This window comes from Lepidochelys olivacea, assembly GCF_965140295.1.
Source record: "Lepidochelys olivacea isolate rLepOli2 genome assembly, chromosome: 1".
Taxonomy (NCBI): Eukaryota; Metazoa; Chordata; order Testudines; family Cheloniidae; genus Lepidochelys; species Lepidochelys olivacea.
In genome coordinates, this window is record NC_140411.1 from 44,387,503 (window position 1) to 44,414,255 (window position 26,753).

A 26,753-nucleotide genomic window follows, 5' to 3' on the forward strand; every position below is an offset into this window, starting at 1 on the left:
ACCCACTCCTGTGAAAAACCTCTCACCTATGTCTGAGCTACTGAAGTCCTCAAATCGTGGTTTAAAGACTTCAAGGTGCAGAGAATCCTCTAGCAAGTGACCCATGCTCCATGGTACAGAGGAAGGCGAAAAATCTCCAGGGCCTCTTCCAATCTGCCCTGGAGGAAAATTCCTTCCCGACCCCAAATATGGCGATCAGCTGAACCCTGAGCACATGGGCAAGATTCACCAGCCAGATACCCAGGAAAGAATTTTCTGTAGTAACTCAGATCCCACCCCATCTAACATCCCATCACAGGCCATTGGGCCTATTTACCATGAATAGTTAAAGATCAATTAATTGCCAAAATCATGTTATCCCATCATACATCTCCTCCATAAACTTATTGAGTCTATTCTTAAAGCCAGATAGGACTTTTGCCCCCACTGCTTCCCTTGGAAGGCTATTCCAGAACTTCACTCCTCTGATGGTTAGAAACCTTCGTCTAATTTCAAGTCTAAACTTCCCAATGACCAGTTTATATCCATTTGTTCTTGTGTCCACATTGGTACTGAGCTTAAATAATTCCTCTCCCTCTCTGGTATTTATCCCTCTGATATATTTATAGAGAGCAATCATATCTCCCCTCAACCTTCTTTTAGTTAGGCTAAACAAGCCAAGCTCCTTGAGTCTCCTTTCATAAAACAGGTTTTCCATTCCTTGGATCATCCCAGTAGGATGGGCTCCACCTAAACCAAAGTGGATCGAGACTGCTGGCACTTAACATTAAAAAGGTTACAGAGCAGTTTTTAAATGAAGAGATGGGGGAAAGCTGATTGCTGCAGAGGCACACATGGATCGGACAGAGACTTTTCTCTTAGAGGAGAGTCTATTGATAGAGATTCACTAGGTTTTAGTCAGGAGGAGAGGATGAAAGAGGACAAAGTATGGGTCAGATCAGAAGAGAAATATTCACATAAAGAATCTCACACATCAGAAAAGGGCAGACAAATAAACAGTGACAAGTTTTTAAAGTGCTTGTACACAAATGCTAGAAGTCTAAATAATAAGATGGGTGAACTAGAGTGCCTTGTGTTAAAGGAGGATATTGATACAACAGGCATCACAGAAACCTGGCGGAGTGAGGACAATCAATGGGACGCAATCATTCCGGGGTACAAAATATATCGGAAGGACAGAACAGGTCATGCCGGGGGGGGGTGTGTGTCACTATATGTGAAAGAAAATGTAGAATCAAATGAAATAAAAATCTTAAATGAATCCACATGTTCCATAGAATCTCTATGGATAGTAATCCCATGCTCTAATAAGAACATAACAGTAGGGATCTATTATCAACCACCTGACCAGGACAGGGATAGTGACGATGAAATGCTAAGGGAGATTAGATAGGTTATCAAAATAAAGAACTCAGTATTAGTGGGGGATTTCCATTATCCCCATACTGACTGGGTACATGTCACCTCAGGACAAAATGCAGAGACAAAATTTCTCGATACTTTAAATGACTGCTTCTTAGAGCAGCTGATACAGGAACCCACAAGGGGAGAGGCAACTCTCGATCTAGTCCTGAGTGGAGAGCAGGATCTGGTCCAAGAGGTAACTATAACAGGGCCACTTGGAAATAGTGACCATAATATAATAACATTTAACATTCCTGTGGTGGGAAGAACACCTCAACAGCCCAACACTGTGGCATTTAATTTCAGAAAGGGGAACTATGCAAAAATGAGGAGGTTAGTTAAACAGAAATTAAAAGGTACAGTGACTAGAGTGAAATCCCTGCAAGCTGCATGGACACTTGTCAAAGACACCATAATAGAGGCTCAACTTAAATGTCTACCCCAAATTAAAAAACACAGTAAAAGAACTAAAAAAGAGCCATCGTGGCTTAACAACCGTGTAAAAGAAGCAGTGAGAGAGAAAAAGGCATCTTTTTAAAAGTGGAAGTCAAATCCTAGTGAGGTAAATAGAAAGGAGCATGAACACTGCCAAATTAAATGTAAATGTAAAAATGTAACAAGAAAAGCCAAAAAGGAGTTTGAAGAATGGCTAGCCAAAAACTCAAAAGGTTATAACAAAATGTTTAAGTATATCAGAAGCAGGAAGCCTGCTGAACAACCAGTGGGGCCCCTGGACAACCGATATACAAAAGGAGCACTTAAAGGAAAACTTCTTTGCTTCAGTTTTCACAGCTGAGGAGGTTAGGGAGATTCCCAACCTGAGCCGTCTTTTGTAGGTAACAAATCTGAGGAATTGTCACAGATTGAAGTGTCACTAGAGGAAGTTTTGGAATTAATTGAGAAACTTAACAGTAACAAGTCACCGGGACCAGATAGCATTCACCCAAGAGTTCTGAAGGAACTCAAATGTGAAATTGCAGAACTATTAACTATTTGGTTTGTAACCTGTCCTTTAAATCAGCTACTGTACCCAATGACTGGAAGATAGCTAATGTAACGCCTATATTTAAGAAGGGCTCTAGAGGTGATCCTGGCAATTACAGACCGGTAAGTCTAACGTCAGTATCGGGAAAATTAATTGAAAGAACAGTAAAGAATAAAATTGTTGTGCAAAAGTCAACATGGTTTCTGTAATGGGAGATCATGTCTTACTAATCTATTAGAGTTCTTTGAAGGGGTCAACAAACATGTGGACAAGAGGGATCCAGTGGACATCGTGTACTTAGATTTCCAGAAAGCCTTCGACAAGGTCCCTTACCAAAGGCTCTTACGTAAATTACGTCGTCATGGGATAAGAGGGAAGATCCTTTCATGGATTGAGAACTGGTTAAAAGACAGGGAACAAAGGGTAGGAATAAATGGTAAATTTTCAAAATGGAGAGGGGTAACTAGTGGTGTTCTCCAAGGGTCAGTCCTAGGACCAATCCTATTCAACTTATTCATAAAGTTTGCAGATGATACTAAACTGCTCAAGATAGTCAAGACCAAAGCAGACAGTGAAGAACTTCAAAAAGATCTCATCAAAGTAAGTGATTGGGCAATAAAATGGCAAATGAAATTTAATGTGGATAAATGTAAAGTAATGCACATTGGAAAAAATAACCCCAACTATACATACAATATGATGGGGGCTAACTTAGCTACAACTAATCAGGAGAAAGATCTTGGAGTCATCGTGGATAGTTCTCTGAAGACGTCCATGCAGTGTGCAGCGGCAGTCAAAAAAGCAAACGGGATGTTAGGAATCATTAAAAAAGAGATAGAGAATAAGACAGAATATCTTATTGCCCTTATATAAATCCATGGTATGCCCACATCTTAAATACTGCATACAGATGTGGTCCCCTCATCTCAAAAAAAATATACTGGTATTAGAAAAGGTTCAGAAAAGGGCAACTAAAATGATTAGGGGTTTGGAACGGGTCCCATATGAGGAGAGATTAAAGAGGCTAGTACTTTTCAGCTTGGAAAAGAGGAGACTAAGGGGGGATATGATAGAGGTATATAAAATCATGAGTGGTGTGGAGAAAGTGAATAAGGAAAAGTCATTTATTTGTTCCCATAATATAAGAACTAGGGGTCACCAAATGAAATTAATGGGTAGCAGGTTTAAAACAAATAAAAGGAAGTTCTTCTTCACTCAGTGCACAGCCAACTTGTGGAACTCCTTGCCTGAGGAGGTTGTGAAGGCTAGGACTATAACAGTGTTTAAAAGAGAACTGGATAAATTCATGGAGGTTAAGTCCATTAATGGCTATTAGCTAGGATGGGCAAGGAATGGTGTCCCTAGCCTCTGTTCGTCAGAGGGTGGAGATGGATGGCAGAAGAGAAATCACTTGATCATTACCTGTTAGGTTCACTCCCTTTGGGGCACCTGGCATTGGCCACTGTCGCTAGACAGGATACTGGGCTGGATGGACCTTTGGTCTGACCCAGTGTGGCCATTCTTATGTTCTTATGTCTACACAGCAAAGAAAAACCCACAGCTGGCCCATGCCCACCGACTTGGGCTCGTGAGGTTCAGGCTGTGGGCCTGTTTCATTGCTGTGTAGACTTTCAGGCTTGGACTGGAGCCTGAGCTCTGGGACCTTCCCACCCCACAGGGCCCGAGCCTGGAAGTCTACACAGCAATGAAACAGCTCCGTAGCCTGAGCCCCGCAAGCCAGAGTCGCCAGGCACGGGTCAGCTGCGGGGTTTTCTTTGCTGCATAGACATACCCACAGAGGTCTACTCCCAGCACAGCAAAATGCAAGGTGGAAGGGATTGTTTAGCATAAGTAGTTAGCACCTATTGTAAGGGACCACTCAAGGTAGAGTGGCTCTTACTGCAGAGTATAGAGTGACTGCAGAGGTGTTAACAGGCCACTCTATCTTGAATGGTCCCTTACAATAGGTACTAACTACTTATGCTAAACAATCCCTTCCACCTTGCATTTTGTAGTGATGCTGAGAGTACCTTTCCCAGACCTGAAGAAGAGCTCTGTGACCAACATGGCTGCAAACACACTGCATTGCCACTAGCTGGAAGTCTCGGTTAAATTCCTATGGGACAGATGTCCTCATCACAACTACCACTATTACTATTGCCATTGTTGGCAGCAGTTTCAGCAGACCAGCCAAGGATATAGGCTTGGACGCTAACATTTACATGATTACAGGTTTCAGAGTAACAGCCGTGTTAGTCTGTATTCGCAAAAAGAAAAGGAGTACTTGTGGCACCTTAGAGACTAACCAATTTATTAGAGCATAAGCTTTCGTGAGCTACAGCTCACTTCCTCAGATGCATCTGAGGAAGTGAGCTGTAGCTCACGAAAGCTCATGCTCTAATAAATTGGTTAGTCTCTAAGGTGCCACAAGTACTCCTTTTCTATTTACATGATTAAGTCCCTTCTTGCCACACACGTCTAAGACAGTGTGGGGAAGTCTGGCTCCTGATTCCCATGCTGTACTTGTTCTGTGAATAACAAGAGTCTCTCTCTCTCCAAGGCAATACATTCAGCACTTTTCAATAGCACTAAAACCACTTGAGGATGCAGAAACATAAAATAATAATTCACCATCTGTGGATCTTAAGTCTTTCACTATAGTAAAAGCAGCAAAAAAAAAAAAATAGGAAGAAATGGAAATAATAGATCACTGTGTAGGCTACATCTGCATATTGTGTGTGTGTTTCATTGATAGCGCTTAAACTCAACAATTCCACACAACACAGAGTATGCACTTTTAAGTAGGGAAATACTTCCTCCAAATATTTAGGTTAGCAACAGGAATGTAATCAAGGCACAGATCCCATCAGGAGACCAATTCACCACTGGGTCACACAAAGCAAATAGATGTATCCACTAATTACTGGGGAGAGAAGGAGAAAGGACTGCAACTTTAAAAGGTGTTTTAAACACTCTGACTGTATTTTTAGCAACATGGTTTCATAGACTTTGAAAAGAGGATTGTTTTTTGCCCAAGAATTGCCATCAGAGAGGTAAAATTGAGGCACTAGCATAGTGCCCAGGCGGGATAATATTCTTTAAGGACTTTGAAGTGCTATGGCGGCCATTTAACAAAGAACTCCATTGCCGCCTCACCCCTTCAATTTTGATTCTCTGAAGCAGGGGCCGAGGGGGGGGGGGAAATGTATGTTCTTTAACAGACCATTAAGTGATTTTTTAAAATAGCAACTTTGTTTAAAAGCCTTGAAAGAGCAATTCCATCTCCATAGGTGTTACGTTTCACTGTCCCATCCATATTGGACTTAGACAGTGATGTTAGACCCTGGCCTTTTATGAGGAACTTCTCTCCATCTCCCTTTGTTTAGCTGGCTTTTCAGTTTCTGGAGGAGGATTCCATGACAGTAATGAAAACTGTACAAGTATTGCTATGTCGGACTTCTGTTCTATCAGCAGTCAAGGTGTTCCATGAAGTTTTTTTTTTTTAATATTGAAATTTAATAAATGGTAATTAGTTGTTTTTTTCTTCCCTCATGCACATGTTATACATGAGCACACACATTTCACATCCATAAATACAAACCCCATACATGTAGATTCTTGTATGGTAAAATGAACAGCCCACAGGCCCTAAGTAACGGTTTATGCAGCACATGAGGCCATTGACTCTGCAGTGCTAACAGTAGAGTGCAGTGGTATTTTGGTTCTGGAAGCAAGCGGAAGTGCCTGACACGATACAAGGAGAAGATCTATGCAGATAAGAGCAGGTCAGCATTTTATGAAAAAAAGAACACCTCTGCTCTGGGAGTTTACAACTAAATCAGAGAAATTAAATACAAACTACAAAAGATCAGGTGCAAGACTTGGGGCCAGATTTCCAGAAGAGCTCAGCTTCCATGTAAGCACCAAAAAAAAGAGGCTAGATTAATAACAGTCCTCAGCAGACTGGGAGTGGAGCAGTAAGTGAAAATCTGACTTCAAGTGGTCAATGGGAGTAGAACACGTTTGACCATCTGGCCTAACTGTGGATGCTGAGCACTGGGAAATCGGCCCTTTGGCGCACACAGCACTGGAGAGGGGAGAGGAGTGGAGTCCTGGGGTGAGGGTGGGATCCACACAAGGGGTGGGCTTAAGGAGAGAACATGAGCAGCTACAAGAGGAAGGGGAGCGTGAGTAAAAACATAGGGGAATATGGTGCTGTTGAATATCAGCTGTTCATTCTCTCTGGGTGTGTGTGTGATGACAGGCCTATTGAGCCTCCCAAACTGACCAGGAGACTCCCAGTTTCAGGTGGCCTCTCCCAGGCTTCCCAACAGCTGCTTCAGTCTCCCCATTTGGAAAGCCGCAAAGCTGTGCGGAGGAGCTCCAGGTTATGTGTTTATGGTTACAGTCCTCCAGGAGCACAAGCAGAGTCTCTATGATTAATCCTCCAAGACTCCCAACTGAAGAGACTTTACCTACATCAGAGTTCATAACCTGCCTATGAGGACATGTAGCTAGTGCAACATTGTGTCTATGGCCATAGACTAGTTGGGGATTGCACTGTGAGGAGAGTCCTAAGGAGGGGGGCAGAGAGAGGAAGGAACATACTGCGGAGGATGGGGTGGGAAACTTGAGGGAGGAAGCAAGGAAATGTATATATTTTAGAGAGGAGGAGCAGCAGGGAATTGATGGATTTGTAAGGAAATAAAATGGGGAATTCATGGATTGGACTGCACTGGGGATTTTATGTTGTAAATTAACCTTTTCTCAGGTCCATGTGACTAATCACAGCAGTGAGGTATGTAACTGGGGTGACTGTTGTAGTCCTGGATCTCCAGGGTAAAAAAAAAAAAAAAAAAAAAAAAGTCAGTAACATAAGGATGCTGTAATAAAACAATAATGAAACATCAAACATGCCATTAATGACATTTCCATTACAGCTTCTCAGTCGGTTAATGACCAGTGAGGCTACTGGTTTCATCACTAAAGGTTTGCACATTTATTTACAAGATTCTGAAGTGGAACAATGCAATAACTTGCCTCAGGCAGACCCAGTCACCGCACTTACAAATTCTTAACCTTCCTAGAGGCAAGGAATCAAGAGGCAAAGATAGAAGGAGACTTCTGAATGAATGGATAGTCCTAGTTGGGCAATTTGTAAAAAAGCCAACTTCCTGAAGACAATCGAATAGTGTTCTGAAGCAGCCAAAGAGGTCTCATCGATCCATTCAGGGATCACAAATTACTAGTATCAGGCAGGAAATGCACTTTTAACAAGGTTTTTATCCAAGATTTTTATTTACCCTGCCATATTAATTGCAATAGATTAATGAGTCAACTTAGCTATTTCAACATAACTTGTACTACTTGGGTTTGGATTTGATTTGTTTGGTCAGATAATGAGTTGATATTCAAACTGAACTATTTACATATTACAGGCTCTTTAGAGATAGGGTTGTGTCTAGTAGTTAGAACAGGAGGATTAGGTTGTATTCCATATTTTGCAACTGAATCACTGTGCTCCCTTGGGCAAATCATTTGTTCTCTTGGCTTTAGGTTTCTTGTTTGTAAATGAAAAATAAAATCAGGTGACATAAGGAGCCAAGAGACTATAAACACAGGAATAATTACTGTAAGAAAGGTCTATGAGAGGGATGACAAGGATAATGAGACATACTCCTCATCGCTGAAAAGTGGTAAGCATTGCAGGATATATAAATAGATTGAGGATCTTTTGGAAAGAGTGACATGTCCCCTCTGGTAAAAAAGCAGCAGCAGCAACACTCTACTTAAATTTGTGAGCATTACATACCGAAATTATTTCAATCTACTTGCCGTGTTTGCAGTAGCAGTAAAATACACATGGGCTCTTAAGTGCCCGAACTTCTGTGAACACGTTCAGCCAACTTCTAGTTGCCATTCCTACACATTTATAAAAGCCTTTTTTATTTTCCCATCTTAGGAACTGGGAGATTTAAACTACAGAGATAGATGAAAGATAAACACATTGGGATGCCAAAGAAATGTCTAGGCAGTGTAACAAAATTTCACCCAAGGCAATTAAATATGATTTAACATCCTAACTGCAATGACTAACCTATGAAAGTCTCTACTCCTTAACTTTACTGGGGAAAAAATTCATTAAGACAACAACCCAAGATAAAGAATGAGCTTGTATTTAACAACATGCATCTCTTGTAAATGAGCCAGATCAAGCTCACTTGACAAGAGTATGGTAGCCTAACCAAATTTGATAGGGCTACCTGCATGAGTAGAGGAAGCAGGAGTTGGTTCTGTCCCTGACATCTTGTTTTCATATGCCAGTACTGTTATGACTTCATGCTATACGCACACAAAGTAGTGTGAAAGAACACTGTAAAAAAGAAATGTTTTCTGTTAGATGCATGCTACAAAGAATCCTATTTGGGAACACCACCAGGTTCTGGTGCATTCTTGGATTTCTTTACCTTGATTAAGCAAATGAAATGTGTTTCCTGGGAACATAAAACATTTGTATGGTGCAAAGAAAGATGTCAGAACAGAGGAAAGTAAAGGAGAAAGACTTTGTGTTCTCATATGAAAACACATGGGGTAAAATCCTGGCCCCACTGAAGTCTATGGCACAACTTTGATCGACTCCACCAGGGCCAGGACTTCACCCTTGGCTGGCAGATTCAACTACATTAGTAAGATTCAAAACCCCTAGCAATGAAACTGCCAGTGTCCACAAGGGTGAGCCACAATATGAGAGGAGGACATAAAAATAAGACAAGTTTCAGAGTAGCAGCCATGTTAGTCTGTATTCGCAAAAAGAAAAGGAGGACTTGTGGCACCTTAGAGACTAACAAATTTATCTGAGCATAAGCTTTCGTGAAGTGAGCTTCTTTTTTTTCCTTTTTATAAAAATAAGAGACACAGACCTCAGCAAAGGGGATGTAGCAAGAGTACCTGTGCAGTCCAGCTATTCCTGCTGTCAGTTAGAGGCAGCTGGGTGCAGATTTAGATCAGTCTGAAGGCAGCTCTAAATTGCACCTGTGGCTGAAGTTGCTCCCAGTGAGCCCCAGGATTGGAAAGCTGCTAGGGTTGCATAACATGATGTTTACACAACTTCTACCCCCCACATCAAGTGCGCTGCATCTGGACCCAAGACTGACTGACTTTTACAAAACATACTCCAGAATCTTTACTACTTTGTTATGTAGTTGTGATAGGGTGTATTCCCCACACTCATCCTAAAGGGGTTAAGGAAGGCCAGAGAGGCCAATTAACCTATTAGACTGCAAAATGGGAGAATTAAGGCTGAGACGAAAGCCCTAATTAGGGGAAGCTCACCTGTGCAGGAACAAGCTGTAGAAAAGGGTTGTAGGGAAGTAGTTTGCAGTCACTCACTGTGGGAAGGGAGGAGTGTTTGTGGTATAGAAATTAGTCCACAGTTATTCACTGGGAGGAGGGAGTTTGGGCTGGCAAACCCAGAGTGGGGGAGTCAGATGGTGTAGGAGACTCTGGGAAAAGGCAGCCAGGTTCAGGATGGTGGAGACCTCGGCTGCATCATTAGAGGGTCCCTGAGCTGGAACCTGCGGTAGAGGGCAGGCCTAGGTTCCCCTACCAGACACTGGGGAAGTGGCCCAGACCAGACAGAGGAGAGTAGACTGCCTGGGACGGTTTGCCCCACAAGACTTTGAAACCCTTAAAGGGGAGGACTGTGGTAGCCTGGCCGGAGAGCCACATCACAAAGACTAAGCTGGAGTGAGAGGGGCTGTAGGGTGAGGGAGGACAGTGAGTGAAGCGATCACCAGAAGAGGGCCCCAGCCCTGGAAAGAGCTGATCCCCAGAATGGCAGGGAGGAGGCACCACCTGCAGCGAGTGGACGCTGTGATAGTTGTGTTACCATAAGCAGTTAAAATGAAACTACATGTCTCAAAACAAATGAACAAAACACACTTTGTGATGCTGTGTCCTGGATTTAAAAAAAGAAAAGGGTCTGTTAATTTGTGCACAAAATTGTTAGGCCCCAATCTTGCAAGGGACTCTGCACAGGGGTCACCCACACAGAGCTCCTTGCAGGATCAGGTCCTTACCCTGCAAAGGGTCTCCCATCGCTTGAGTGAATTAGTATGTTTCTACCATACAATATTTCATTTCCAAATCAAATATTTGACTGTACTTATGGGACTGGCTTAGTCTCAAGGTCTCTAGTGTTCATCTAGGGCTGAGCAAAAAGCTTCCCTGCTTAATTAATAGCTCACACTTTGAAGTTAGTGCGTTACTAATGGAAGGAACAAATGCTTCACATAATTTGGTTTCTGCTCAGTAACCCTTTGCCATCTGGGTCTAATTTAACTAATGGCCAAATAATTATTTACTCAGTAAACCCCAGGAAGCATTAACTGCACTATGTCAAAGCATCTCTAAAAGATCTCAGAGAACTTTAAAAGACAGCCTTAACACCCTTTCTTCTCCAAGCTATGATAAAAGCTCAGCTGTGTTTTCTATCACACTAAGGGGCCAGGTTGTAATTTCAGCAAAGTTTCCATTCATACCAAGAAATGTAAGGCCCCTGGTGGCCATGCTCCTATCTGTCGCTGTAATTTCACCATGTTCTACATCCTTACCCGCTCCATCAGCAATGCTCACTCAGGCCTCCCCACATGACACCACCTTTGTCACAGACTGATCCATTATGACTGCCAAAACAGCTATTTAGCACAGCCTGCATGCAAAATGAGGTTCCTAAACATGCCTCCAGTACTCGGGATTCCTGCTCCCATCTGAGCCAATGGCAACGCTCCCTGTTGACTCAGAATCATAGAAATGTGGGGCTGGAAGGTACCTCGAGACTTCAGAACTTTATGGCTGATCCTACAAGGTGCTACCTGCAGGCCCTCCTCAACCCACCTTCTAAATACAGACAGTGCCTCAAAGCCCCAATCTTGCCCCCATTTTTTTTTCAAAATCATTTTGCTTGGATAAGTAGTAAAAACAAAAACAATCAAATTTTCCTGCAAGTAGCGTTCTGAGAGCTCAGTGTCAAAAATTAACAAGCTCTTCAGTATACTGTTTTCTCTGTCCATCACTGATCTGCTCTGATTGTCAATACCTTCATTCTCTCTTCCAGGAAAGCATCCCTTTAAAAGTGTACTTCAAAATGCACCTTTTTAGGATCGTAGGATCATTATGTGGATGGATGCAATAGTGGGTAACAAGACTAATTTGTGGTTTACATTTTTGTGAGGGAGACTAAGAAATGGCTGAATTCACAGAAGCTCGTTATTCTCTGTAGTTAATGTGTGCAAACCTTTCCTTCCCCTTCGATTTTCCCAGCAGAGAGACAAAGAAGGAAAAGATATCTGCGGATTGTTAGATGGTATAATGCCTTCAGCAATCAAGATGTGTAATCCCATATAATGATGCATGCATTTCCATTTCTAAATTGGTATTGCTTGTCATTAAGAATACCTTCATGCAGATAAGGTGACACTCTTCGTAGTCCACAGACCATCTGTTCAAATCTACATTTCATTAGCACTCCTGCCCACTTGAAACCAGCATATTACTGTGTGATAGCCAACTCTTAACACAATTTAGCTTGTTTGTGATAATCTGGAAGTACAGCTATATTTTTAATGGCAGATTTTTGGAGCAATGGTAGGGCAATGATACAACAGTGGCATAGATTTTTGCATATTACTGGTACAAATCTAAAGATCTGGTTATGCAAACCCTTTCTTATGCATGCAGGTAGTCCTGATAACAATGGAACTACTCATGCAGGATCAGATTCTTAAACACAGTGGTAGCACCATGAAAATAGAAAAGGACAAATGCTCAAAACCCCAAACAATATTACAGTGCCGAAGTCTGATTGAAACAAAATCCCTTTTGACTTCATCTATGCTGTCATAAATATAAAGGGAAGGGTAAACACCTTTAAAATCCCTCCTAGCCAGAGGAAAAACCCTTTCACCTGTAAAGGGTTAAGAAGCTAGGATAACCTCGCTGGCACCTGACCAAAATGACCAATGAGGAGACAAGATACTTTCAAAAGCTGGGGGGAGGGAAAAACAAAAGCTCTCTCTCTCTCTCTCTCTGTCTGTTGCTTTTGCCGGGGACAGAACAGGAATGGAGTCTTAGAACTTAGTAAGTAATCTAGCTAGATATGTGTTAGATTATGATTTCTTTAAATGGCTGAGAAAATAAGCTGTGCTGAATAGAATGGATATTCCTGCCTTTGTGTCTTTTTGTAACTTGAGGTTTTGCCTAGAGGGATTCTCTGTGTTTTGAATCTAATTACCCTGTAAGGTATTTACCATCCTGATTTTACAGATGTGATTCTTTTTACCTTTTCTTATATTAAAATTCTTTTTGTAAGAAAATGAATGCTTTTTTCATTGTTCTTAAGATCCAAGGGTTTGGGTCTGTGTTCACCGATGCAAATTGGTGAGGATTTTTATCAAGCCTTCCCCAGGAAGAGGGGTGCAAGGTTTTGGGGAGGATTTTGGGGGAAAGATGTTTCCAAATGGCTCTTTCCCAATAATAAACCCGGTTAGACGTTTAGTGGTGGCAGTGAAAGTCCAAGGGCAACAGGTAAAATAGTTTGTACCTTGGGGAAGTTTTAACCTAAGCTGGTAAAAGTAAGCTTAGGAGGTTTTCATGCAGGTCCCCACATCTGTACCCTAGAGTTCAAAGTGGGAAAGGAACCTTGACATATGCTCAGTGGTAACACCGTGGTGTCCCAGACTGTTGTTGGCCCTGTGAGGGTGCACAGTGGGGTAGTGGAAGGAACTTTCCTTCTCCTATGCCCCCATGCAGGGACTCACCACAATTGCAGATCTTATGCAAAGCTTGCTCAGGACTAATCTCTGTATGCAATAATCACTTCAAATGAGCAGAGAGGGATCAGGGGTGATGGACCCACCCCCCATAACACCAGCCATGCAGAAAGCCCTCTCAGGGTTGTACTTATTGGCATAATCTGGGTCTATTAAAATTTTACATTTCTCCAAAGATGACAGGAATTGTTTCATTTGTGAAAGGATCTGTCTGCTTGCTGGTTTTGTATTTTTAAGTTGTGCTGTAGGTAAAACAAATGTATCTTTCAATTTTTGTTCCTACAACTCAGACATTTGGATTGGCTCTTGAAATATTTGGTTAAGGAGAAAATTGTGAAATTAAATTTTAACAGGAATGGATTAAAAATTAGACCTTGGGTGACAGAGATGGGCTGAGATGCTACAAATCATGTACTGAACAGATTTCAGAGTAGCAGCCGTGTTAGTCTGTATCTGCAAAAAGAAAAGGAGGACTTGTGGCACCTTAGAGACTAGCAAATGTATTTGAGCATAAGCTTTTGTGAGCTACAGCTCACTTCATTGGATGCGATGAAGTGAGCTGTAGCTCACGAAAGCTTATGCTCAAATAAATGTGTTAATCTCTAAGGTGCCACAAGTACTGACCAGAGAGGCTGGATTTATGGCTTATTACAACAATCCATAACCCTCTAACACCCTCTTTTTGTCATATGATTGCAGAGACGTTAACAGCCCACTCTACCTTCAATGGTCCCTTACAATATGTGCTAACTATTTATGCTAAATAATCTGTTCCACCTTGCATTTTGCGGTGACGCTGGGAGTACCTTTCCCAGACCTGAAGAACAGCTCTGTGTGGCTCAAAAGATATGACCTCCCCCACCTTATCTCTCTAATATCCTGGGACACAATTACAGGGCATACAGTAATTGTAAATGGAGAATCATCACTGCATAGTTTCTAGGGGGTCCTGCAGGGATCAGTTCTTGGCCCCATGCTATTTAACATGTTAATCAGTGATCTGGAAGAAAAAACAAAATCATTGATAAAGTTTGCAGATGACACAAATATTGGGCAAGTATTAAATAATGAAGAGGACAGGAGAGGGATACAGAGTGATCTGGATTGCTTAGGGTGCAAGCAAAAATGTGTTTGTATATGTGAGATGGGTTCCCTATTGGGATGCCATCTGGAACTGAGATACCACTGAGCCCCCTCGACCCACCAGCCTGGGCTCTCTCTTAGCAGCTCGTCACAGCAGTACAGTGTAAGTCCTCCAGGCTTCAGCCTGAACTTTCACCAGCATACATACAGGTAGGGAAACACCCAGCTGCAGTTACATGCAGGCAGGCTCTTTGACCAGCACCTGCATGGGAAGGCTTCAGCTAGGGCACCTCCCAGCTCCTCAGGCAAGCACCCCCTCTGGAGGATAAACCTGAAATGATACCATCTTGCTCTGCACAGGGAACTGTACAGCATAAGCTCATAAAATTTGCCCTGTCCCTCAATGTGGAGAGGAATATGCAACAGCCTTCTGCCCCCTGAATTATAATTTCCATGCACTTTTTTAGATAAAGCAAAAACAAAACTACAAAAGATAGATTTGAAGTGATTATAAGGGCTAGCAAACAGATCAAAGCAGATTATCTAGCAAATAAACAAAAAATGCAAACTAAGCTTAATATACTAAATAGATAGGGTGTGAATCTGCTATTCATATCCAATGTAATGATACAAGCAGGCTGCAAATTCTTAAGGAGCAAGCAGCATTTGCTTACAGCTTGGAATCCCCTGGTGTTCCAGTCACAGGCTAAAAATCTCTTTAGCCTGGGTCCAGCACTTCCCCCAGTTCAGCCTCTGTTCCTCAGGTTTTTCCAGGAGTCCTCTTTGGTAGAGAGTCAGTGAAGAAACCCAGGTGATGTCACTCCCTGCTTTATATAGCTTTTGCAGAAGGTGGGGACCCTTTGTGTCAAAGTTTAATTCCCAGACTGGTCTGTGGAAAAACACTGACATCCCAAGATGGACTCTAGAGACATGTGGTCTCATCACATCTCTTTGTAGAGTCCTAGCAGGCATTACTCAGATGCTGTCTGTAGTGCGGAAGGCTCCCCAGGTGGGGGATAAGCTTCTCCTAAAGCCTCTTGTTTTCATAATGGACCATTGCACTCAATAGGCCCTTCCCCACCCACTATCTCGAGTGGAAAACAACTTGTCTAGTGGGCATTACACAGGTGTAACTACATTGGCAATAAAGATACATCATCAATATTCATAACTTCAGATACAAATAGGATACATGCATACAAATAGGATAATCATATTTAGCAAATCATAACCTTTCCAATGACATCTCACATAACGTATCTTGCATAAAATACATCATAATTATATCACTATGAAGAATATGGGGTGCAAAGTCACAGTATACATTTAGCTGTATTAATATAGGAACAACGAACGTAAGCCACACTTACACAATGGGGAATTCTACCCTGGGAAGCAATGACTCTGAAAAAGACTTGGAGCTTATGGTGGATAATCAATTGAACACAAGCTCCCAGTGCAACACTACCGCCAAAAGAACAAATGTGATCTTTGGATGTATAAACAGGGGAATATCAAATAGGAGTAGGGCTTGGTCTAGACACTGTTAGGTCGACATAAGCTGCCTTAGCCAATCTAGCTGTGGAAGCATCTTCACTTAAATTTGGCTGCCACCGATGTAAGGGCTTCCTTGTGACGATTTAGTAACACCACCTCCCCAAGCAGTGTTGAGTCACAGCTGATGTAATTAGGTCAATGCAGTGTCAGTGTAAACACTGTGATGCTTATCTAAACTGCTACTGGGTTCCAGGAGCTGGCCTACACTGACAGTACAAGTGCTCCTAGTGAGGACACACACCACTCACACAAGGAGCCAAGTGTGCATACACACCCATGATTTAATAACTGTGGTGGCTGTATGCCGATGTAAGTTAGGTTGACATAATTTTGCAGTGTTGACATTGGCTAGAGTGGGCAAATTGCACCAGTGCCAAATACAATGGCAATAGCTACTGGAATACTGTGTCCAGTTCTGGCGTCCACAATTCCAGAAGGATGTTGATAAATTGGAGAAGGTTCAAAGAAGAGTCACAAGAATGATTAAAAGATTAAACATGCTTTATAGTGATAGATCAAAGAGCTCAATCTATTCAGTTTTGCAAAAAAGAAAATTAAAGAGTAACTTGATTACAAGCACTTAAATGGGGCACAAAAATGTGATAATGGGCTCTTCAATCTAGAAGAAAAGAGTATAACAAGTTCCAATGGCTGGAAGTTGAAGCTAGACAAATTCAGACAGGAAATAAGACACCCATTACACAGTGAAGATAATTAACAATTGGAACAACTTAGCAAGAGCTGTGGTGGACTATTCATTGCTGGCCATTTTAAAATCAAGATTGGATGTTTTTCTAAAAGATATGCTCTGGTTCAAATAGAAATTAATTCTGGAAAGTTCTGTGGCCTGTATTCTGCACAATGTCTGACTAGAGGATCATGGTGGTCCCTTCTGGTCTTAGTTTTATATGCCCTTGTGTAATGGGGTGACCCAACCTGGGACGGGTGCCCTCCTGCAGCAAGCCATGGTACAAGAGGTAAGCCTACCTCAGTTTCTCTCCTTCAGAGTCACCAGTAACTCCACATCAGGCTGTCTTGCCTCAATAGTGCCCCTACTTGGGGCTGGTTTATTACAAAAATGTAGTCCATAACAAAAGTCCCAAACAAAGTCAATTTATCACCCAGGACATGTAGTCCTTAAAATCCCAAAATACCTAGTCCCTCGATACCCCACATGCACACTCTGGCATCTTCTGCCACACCTGGGCTCTTCTTCTGACCTTATCCATCCTTTTTACCAGGACACCAGCCCTAGCTCTTCCAGCTGGACTGCAATCCCACTCTTTCAGGGGGAGCTGGCACAGTCTCTCTGCTGGGAGTTTTTCATGAGGGGAGCATCCCTCACTCTCCCTGGCTCTCAGCCCTCTGGCTCCAGCTCTTCAGCATGGAGACTGTAGGAGAACCCTTCTGCTGCTCCCGTCTTTAGTCTCCTTCAGCTCTCGCCTTTGGCTCTCCATCTTGGAATGCAGCAGCAGGCAACTCCGTCTGTTGCTCTCTGACCTTCAGACCTCTCCAGCCCTGGCTCTCGGGCCAGCAAACCCTTCTTGCTGCTCTCCTGACTTCAATCTTCCTCCATGAACCAGCTACAGCTTCCTTCAGGGACCTCCTCCAGTCTCTGGCAGTTCTCACCTTCTAATTCCTGACTCTTTTGCTCCCGGGCATTCTCACCTGCCCTCTCCTGACTGAATCAGGCAGCTCACAGTTGCCTCTTTTCCTGACTGACTCTCATTGTCTGTCCTCTGGCATTCCCCCATTTATATGGCCAACATGCCCTCTCTTACAACAAACTGGAAGGCAGCTGACAAGTCAAAGGTGCATTGGATCTTGCGGTCTCTTAAAGGGCCAGTGACACCTATATTGGTGGTTCTCAACCTTTTCCATACTATGACCTCATGTTACAACAAAACTAAGTTTCCAGACCCATGCACTATACTTTTGGGATCACTCTGCTTAAGCCATAAAGAAGTGGAGGGTGCTCACAACACTACTGGACCTGTTTTCAACCCCTTCTACAGATTGTGTCCTCTCAGGTTGAGAACCATGGCCTAGATGATAGGATGGAAAATATGCTGGTGCCTGATCTACACTAGCACTTCTACTGTTGAAGGTTGGGTGGAGCTGCCAATGTGCCAGACCAACAACAGGAAAATTCCCTAAAATCTTCCGTACAGGAACAGCCAGAGGATGGGAGAACACCCAGCAATTTCAAGAACGTAAATTTTTGCACAATCAAATTCTTCAGTTATATTTTCCACCTGAAAAGGCCAATTCACTGCCTGTAGCCTTGAGGAAATTATCGTGAATGTCAAGGAACAAAGCTGCTGCTTAAACAACAGGACTAAGAGAAGCAAGAGCAGATGAGCTAAATTTTACTCAGTTCAACAGCTCCTTTCCAGGTAGGAGTGTGCAGGTGTGTGCATGTGATTGTGTTAATTCCATAATGACAGTAGAAAATCCTAGATACCATCATGTGCTGTGGTAGATCTGATAATGAGAATGAGTTATTGTCACAGTTACTGCATCTCTGACCTCTTCTGGTCCTCTTGGCCTCGAGCTATCACCTGTCTCGGGGTAGAATCATGTGATTCTCCCACTCTCAGACTGAGTCCAGAACTGCAGTCTCCGGAGATCAACCGTGATTACCTCACCAGGTCTTGATTTATGCTCAGTATCTGTAGCTGTCTTTGGGAGCAATGGCAGTGGTATTCAATAACCAAACGGACTTCTTAAAGCAAGGTATTATAATTTTAAAACAAAAGTGTTCTAGAGAAAACAGATATTAAAACAATAAGCCAGTCTATTTTCCCTTAGGCTTACCATTTCCTGCACTGAGAATCGCCCAACTCCTTCAGACTCCTTCCACGAAGTCTCTCCCTGGTCTCGTCTACGTAACAGCGCTGCAGCTGCACAGGTATAACACTTATTGAAGATGTTACCTACACAGAGCTTCTCCCGTTGGCTTAGGTACTCCACCTTCCTGAGTGGCAGTAGCTACGGTGGTGGGAGAAGCACCCCCCTTGCTCCTTCATTGACACAGGACTGCCTAAACCCAGGGTTAGGTCGGTGTAACTGCATTGCTCAGGGGCAACATAGCTATACCAACATAAGTTGCTCGTGTAGACCCAGCCTCTATAGACCCCTGTAGACCTAGGGAGGTGGTGGAATCTCCTTTCTTAGAGGTTTTTAAGGCCTGGCTTGACAAAGCCCTGGCTGGGATGATTTAGTTGGGGTTGGTCCTGCGTTGAGCAGGGGATTGGACTAGATGACCTTCTGAGATCTCTTCCGATCCTAATCTTCTATGATTCTGTGTCAGCCTGTCCACTGGACAGCACCTAACAATTCACCCCCCCTCCTCTCCTGATAAGGCCTTTTAAACTCTTCACTGTCATTTTGATGTCTGGGCTCCCAGGCTGGCAAAACAAGGCTTGCATCTTCCCTGGAAACAGCATCTTCCCCCGTTGTCTTTCAAGGGTTTGCTGAGATGTTCTTATCTGGGAAGCCTTCCTGTTTGTTTTTTCCCCAGAGCCCGCTGTTAAGTTACATCAGTACATTTATATAGGAAAGTTTTATAACCCACTGTGCAATAACTTCACCTCACTCACCACATCACAATTCAACAAGTTATTACATCTGCCACAAACAGTGTACCCAAATGCTGCTGCCTGGGCAGGAGTGCGCCCCTCTGTTGCAAAAACAAAATGTATAAGCAAGAGGTGATGTGCAGGTGGAAATAGATATGTGGGGGTCAGAGCACAGGGCTTCCATAACGTCATCCATTCCACCACCTCATGCTGGAATCGACTGTTCAGAACATATGGAGGGGAATAATGGTTATAATGGAACATTTTACTCTGTACTAGTGACATATTGATACCATGGCCAACAGGGTGTTACTGCAACTACCTCCTTATGACGTGAGACATTCTTATCACAAAAGTACATAACAGAACCAGCAAGTCCTCTCCCTTCCCTTGTGCAGACACACTTTTTCCGGAATAGGAGCTTCCAGCTAGGGAGTTATACTGGTATAATTATGCTGGTCAGTTTCCCCATGTAGATAAGTCCTTCACACAACTCTCATTTTAGAGCCTAGCATTTAAACAATTTAGAAAGGTTGATTAGTCAATCCTACCATAAGGATTATCAAGCTTATAAACACATGGTTGTCAGAAGGACTTTTAATTCCTAACACAAGAAATTTTAAGGGTAGAAAAGATCCCTGCTAACTAACATTTGGATTTCTACATATACATATTCATTATTTGTATTGCAGTAGTGCCTATAGGTCCCAGATCAAGCCCCATACATAAATAGCTGTTAAAATTAATTTTAAACCAGAACCTCAAGAGAATCTTAAGGAGAAGTCTAACTGCCTGGTATAAGCAGAGGAAATCCAGTCAGAACAAAGATGTGAGCTGGGCAGCTCCTCTTGCTGCTGTGTGACATAGTTACTCTATAGAATTTTATGCACATCTCAGGAAGTTAGTGGGGATATGCATAGGGAAGTCAGAGGTGGGAAGGCAATGATTAAATGGGATGGTATGTGCACAGGTGGGGATGCAGTGGTGATAATGAAATGTGTGCCTGAAAGGCAAGGACAGGGACAGCATGGGTGGAAGGGGATGGTATGTGTGCAGGGATGGCAGAGCAGAGGTGGAACAGGATAGCATGTATGCAGGAAGGACTGGGGTGGTGGAATGAAATTCTTGCAAAGAGGGCAAGGTGAAGCGTGGTGAGGGAATAGGTTATGTGCAGGAAGGGCAGGGTGGAAGTGGGATGAAGAATAGGATTCTGTGAGGAGAGAGGTATATTCATAAGGAGGTGAGTCTAGGTGCCTAGGATACACCCAGGTAGAAGGGCTGGAGACTAGGAACAGGTTATGTGCAAGGAAGGCAGGGGTGGAAGAATTATATTGGAATGGGACAGACAGGTTGAGAGATGAAAAACTGAATTAAAACAGCAAGTTACACAATCTCTCAGAGATTTTTGAAATCCTGGATAAATTGAGTGCATCAATTAAAGTAGTCCCAGACAGTTTAACCTGGCATAGCTAGCAATTGTGCAGCAGCTCCCCTGAGGTCTAACTGACAGCATTACTGGGGTTATATTTTCACATGAATAAACTGTTCTTGAATAATTTCTCCAATGTATTAAACAAAACACGTTTTTCTTTAGCATCAGGCAAGCAAGTCTCCCCATTCCAGCGAGTTCCTCCCCTCCTATAATTGTATATTTGTGTTTTGTGGGACCACTGAAAGCAAAAACCAGACTTCCCCTTAATTGCTGCATTCCCCATGATTCCTCCTGGTGTCTTTAGGGACAGAGTCCTTTACTGCTCATTTTATTTTGTGGAATTCTTCCTCTTCGAGACTCCTAGAGCAACTGGTAGTGTTTATTGATCTTTCCCCACAGCTGTTCTGGTTTTTTACAGGAGGATTGAGATTGATTAGCCTCAGCCCAACATGTGAAGCTCTGGCTGAGCTTTTGTCTTGCTTCCCTGAAGAGTTTTCCCTGGCACCATTGGAGGTAGCAGCTTTTCAGGGATTAGTATTTATGGATGCACACATGGCAGAAGTTAGACTTCAGCTCCATCTCCACCACAGATATTACTGGGGTTTTTCATGATGACTTCTAAGATCCCTTTAGAAAACTTTAGACATGCAGTTTTCAACCTTTTTTCATTTGCAGACACCTAAAAAATTTCAAAAGGAGGTGCGGACCCCTTTGGAAATTGTAAACACAGTCTGCGAACCCCAGATTGAACACCACTGCTTTAGAGCAATTTGGTGACAATCACTGGGGAGTGGGGAGAGAGCTGTGCAGGCAACACAGGGAAGGGCTGGAGGAGCAAACAGGTGGGTAGGATTGGAAAGAGCCCCGGGGAGCCTCTGGGGCAGTACAGAATGATCTTCTAAAGCAGATGGGCAATTCCCAGCAGCAGCTTTTTCATTTTTACTAATTTGCTTGATATCTCCCTGTTTGCTGCATTCAGCTGGTCAGATCACCCATTTGCCTAACTTACCAGACCACCTGTGGAGGGATATAACAATAACAACATGTACATACATATTCTCATACACACAGAGTTATGGACATACACATACTATGCAAATGACTCTAAACCAAAACCCCAGATCCAAACACTCCTAAACTTTGGGGGTATTACAAGTCCATATCTGGATTCTGTTGCAAATTTTGCAAGTGGCTTTTATTACAGAGAGCTGAGCTCCGGAGCTGAACACCCTGAACTTTGAAATCCAGATTCAAATTTTGCAGCTTGAGCTTAATTTAGCACCTTTCATCTCAAATTGCTTTACAAACTACAGAAATGCAGCCACCTCTGGGATGGGATGGCAGCAGTCAGCTGCACAATAGTGAGGATGTAGAGTATGAATACAACAGTAATGAGTATAGAGTATGAATATAACATTAATGAGTCAGTAATTTAACAAAGGAAGCAGAAAAAAGGAAAAGAAAGGGAAACTAATTATCCAAAATTATTACTGTCTTACCTCTCTGTGGATTCAAAAGAAAGTGAAGCAGAAACCTTTAAATCACAAGTCCTTTCAAGAAACAAGGTGAAGATCCCAGAATGTCTATTAAGCAGCAAGAAGAAAACCTAAAGGCACTTTAGCGACCCTCCAAAACACCCAAAAAAGCTGTCTTGTTGCTAACACAGTTTACCCTTCCTAAGCCTGAGTGAAGTATAGTCTAGCTCCAAATGAGTAACTCAGAGGCTTCTCAAAGTGAGCTTGAAAGCTTAGTACACTAGAGTGTTTTCTGTAGGAACCTCCACACCAATCAGCAGCTTTGGTGCCTCCCCCTACCCTGTGGTGGGAGGTACAGCTGGAAAAGTATGTCAGTTTAAGAACAAGAACACACTTCATAATTTTTCCCTCCGCCTTTTTGGAGACGTCTGTCCTTGAGAAAAATACCTAAATCCTGTCAGTTGTTGACACAGTAACCACACCTAACTTTTTGCTGCTTCAGAAGCCATCTGCAGAAAACAATTCATCATGAGAAAGGTTTATCCAGCCTGCAGCACTGTGGTTTTACATGGTTTTGCTTTTCAGTAGGAAAGAAAAATACACAGTGTTTGTATTTATAAACTGGAGACTTCACACCTGGCCCAATTATGTCTCAAAAGGACGGTTTTACCAGTTAGGATCTAAAAATCTTTCACATCTCTTAACAGGAAATGTATTACAGAGTAAAAAGAAAACTCGTTATTGAAATAAACAGTCCATTTGACAAGCATAAGCAAAGCAAAACCTTCTGAGTTTGGAATTAGGTCCTTTAAAATGTTCAGTATTTTTTTCCCCCTGACTGGCCTAAGCCAGTTGCTTAAATTCCTCTAAAGAAATGTAGTAACATCTCAAAACTTCCCATAGCATTTATAAAATACACAACATATATTTGGTGAAATAACGTAGGGCCAAATTCTGGCTTTAAGTTACACATAAATGCACAGAACTAGCCGAAGCTAGAAAACAAACCTTTGGGATGACACTGTTGCATCCGGAGCTGACTTTCCCAAAATCTATGGAGCTGATGCTCCGTGCACTCAGTCCTGTTGGAGGGGCGGGTTAGGGAGTATTCCAAGGCAGGGCTGATTTTAATGCACCTCCCCATTGGCTGTCCCTGCATACCTCTTCCCTTTGGATCTCGTGCCTCTGTCACTGTGGGAGCAGGCTGGTCTCAACATAGGTGCTTTGGAAGAGTTCAGTTGAACTCATTTGGAAGGGGTGGGCAAAATTATGAGTGGTAGAATTTGGCCTATTGATTTGAAAAACCTCATTAGCTTTGTTGTATCTTGTTTTTATATTTTACTGTAAAAACAAACAAACTTCCCATTTACAAATCTCTGAAGGAGCCAAATCCTGCATTCCTCACCTAGGCAAAACTCCTTTAGGTAAGGACTGAGTATACTCTGCAAGCCTTGACCCAATAACAGATCCACAGAGAGTCTTCATTCTCGGGGTTCTCATTGACATCAGTAGCTGGAATGCTGTTTTAGAAGCAGCTGTGACTTGATAAACTGATTTTGATGTTACATGAAAAAAAATCACTTTACAGAGAAGAAAGAGAAAGGAGCCTGGCTTAAGTTGTCAAACATGCCTTATAATGTGGGTTGCCTTTTTTCTGGGGCAGCTAATCGGAGACATCCTGGCTCAATTCTGAAATAAAATTCCAGCATCGATATATGGGTGGATCAATATTTCTCAACATATTTTCAATTCAAATATAGAACTCCCATACAATAGATAATATCCTAGAACAAGCTCTTATTTTAGGAAACCAAAATGTATGATGCTTAGGAAACTATGGTCCACAAAATGTTCACGAAAGCTTATGCTCAAATTTGTTAGTCTCTAAGGTGCCACAAGTCCTCCTTTTCTTTTTGCGGATACAGACTAACACGGCTGCTACTCTGAAAAATGTTGACCTGCAATTCCTCTGGATTTTCTTGCTCCTGCTCATCAAAATCATACAGACAAAAAAAATCTCAGCAGGGTACGTCTGGCTTTTATAAGGGGTTGGGTTTTTAAAGTTCTTTCAATTATATTTATTCTTAAGAGATGGGGCCAAATCCTGCTTGATTTAGCCACATGAGTAATGCTACTGAAGTCAGTATGAATAGCGATCAGCCATATCACCTTGGTTAGGAAGCACTAGCCTAGGACTTGGCCGACTAGGAAGTCTCTGTTCCACCACAGGCTTCCTGTCTGACCTTGTGCAAGTCACTTAGCATCTCTGGGTAGGTCGCACAGCCCAGGGCACTGAGACTCCCTGCCTGGGCTGACAGATGGGGGCTTGCAGGACTCCCACTAGTACTCTAAAGAGCTGTGCAGACAGTGCTTTGCAGTTGTGGCTCGGGCTGGAGCTCGGGTTCTGGTGCCTAAGAAGGGAGGGGAAGGGTTCTTCAGTCAGTGTAGGTAATCCACTGAATCCTTCCTTCCACCTAGCACTAGCTACACCAGGACTTAGGTTGGCTTAACTATGCCACTCAGGGGTGGGGATTTTTCACACCTCTAAGCAATGTAGTTAAATCGACCTAATTTTCTACTGGTAGACCAGGTCTGTGATAGATAGATGTGTCACACACTCTGAATTTTAATTTCAGTAGGTAATTAGAGTACAATATTTCTGATCATTTGAACCTGGTTATCTGCAGGCACCCTAGATGTACATCTCCACTCTCCTCAGCGTGGACCTATCCTGTTCTAAGAGTTGACTTATATGGGGCTTGATCCTGCTTCCATCAAACATGAAGCATATAAAGACACCACATCAGATAAAAAAAATGACGTTCACAGGAACAAAACTAGATTTGATTTCCTTCAATGAATCCTAGTTCAAAGGCAGAAAAAATATTTTGGTCTTAGCCACGGGCAGAAATAGTGAGTACAACATTTCTATAAGTTAAACACAACTGACATGATACTATGAGCAAAATTTTCAAAAGTGACTTTGAAAGTCAATGGCACTAGGAATATAAGTCACTTTGGTGCTTTTGAGAATTGGGCCCTATGTAAATAAAGTGAATCCATTTTCTGTGCAATACAATATTAATGGACAAAAACACCCTCATAAACATTTCACAAGTTACTATTAGCAGAGTTCCAGAAATACTATTCATAGTTAAGATATACGCTATAGTTTTCAGAGTTTTTAGCTTTGCTTATCTGAATTTGTTTTCTGCCGAAGTGTGAAGAGATGATACTGACAGTTTACTCATGTGTTATACAATAATTAGAGTGCCTTAGACTATGTACAGGATTTAGAATGGGAGTGCTTAAGCAGTTTCACTCCATGGGATGTCATGACATAACTGGAGATAGCTTAATCTGGATATTACAGTTAGTCTCATAGAGCAAGAGTTTGATCAGATCGCAGAAAGGTTCCATGTCATTTTATAATGGGACCTTTAGAAAACAAAAGCACAAATCAGCATAAGAAACGAATTCTTGTGCATAAGAGTCATGCAAAAAATCGCTAGCAGCAGCTCACTGAAGTATTTGCCAGCTATCTTATTTGTGCTCTGGTTCCTGGAGAAGCACTTAATCCTCTGTGAATTCTGGCCAGGGTTTATGGTGAAGTCCAGATAGTAGGGGACAATCTTTGATTACCTGCTGTTTATTTCCAGGGTCTGTTTTGTGTGACAAAAGATTTTCAGCTGGATTTTTAAGGCTTAATTATTGAGACAACATATTGAGCACCTCTTGCATTGTCATATGTACTGGTGACCTATTTGTTGGAAGATCACACAATGGGATGAGGAAGCTTGCTTTTGTCCTTCCTTAGGATCTTTGCATTAAGGTACCAAACAAGGTGAAGTGAACCCAGCAAAATGCCTCTCTCTGTCACCTCCTAACTCCTTTAATACAAAATTATAATCTTTCTGTAGGTTTTTGAACTATCCTATCAAATGTAATTCAGAATTATACCCCTGCAATAGAATTCTATAGGATTGCTTTAAAAATTAATGAAAAAAGATCACTCTCTATGGAATTACATAGGATTTTAAATATTTATTTATTTACACCCAGTTGGTTCCATCCCTCTTGCATTCTACAGAACTTTTCAATAAAGGGCAGCAGAACACTAAGCCAATTTTTTTTTTAAATCTCCCATAGTAAAAACACACCGGATATTTCTGTACTAGAAATGCTACAGCAGCAAAGCTGCAGCATATGCATTTACTCCAGTAATGGAAGGGGTTCTTCTGTAACTGTAGTAAATCCACCTCTCCAAGAGGCGGTAGCTAGGTAGGCATTGGGACTTTGGTAGGCTTAACTACATCTCTAAGAGGTGTGAATTTTTCACATCCCTGAGTGAGGTCAACCTAACTTTCTAGTGAAGACCAGCCCCCATACAAAACAAAGAACACTTTA

The 26,753-nt window shown here is 42.3% G+C and overlaps 1 protein-coding gene and 1 long non-coding RNA gene across 4 annotated transcripts in view; one reads left to right on the forward strand and one right to left on the reverse strand.

Moving 5' to 3' along the window:
* Window positions 1-26,753, reverse strand: part of SPATA13 (spermatogenesis associated 13) — a 328,609-nt gene that overhangs the window by 107,635 nt on the left and 194,221 nt on the right. The window contains exon 1 of one of the 3 annotated variants that reach the window (XM_084650285.1): window positions 23,355-23,378. The exons of 1 other annotated variant lie outside the window; for it this stretch is intronic. The gene's annotated coding sequence lies outside the window, so the exon portion shown is untranslated. Of the gene's footprint in view, window positions 1-22,370; window positions 22,589-23,354; window positions 23,379-26,753 lie in introns of those variants that run through there. One more of the 3 variants, XM_084650282.1, reaches the window with a different exon arrangement.
* LOC311532446 lies at window positions 12,482-26,289 on the forward strand. Its single transcript, XR_014714383.1, has 4 exons — window positions 12,482-12,526; window positions 18,670-18,769; window positions 24,272-24,372; window positions 25,034-26,289. It is a non-coding gene; the product is annotated as an uncharacterized lncRNA (long non-coding RNA).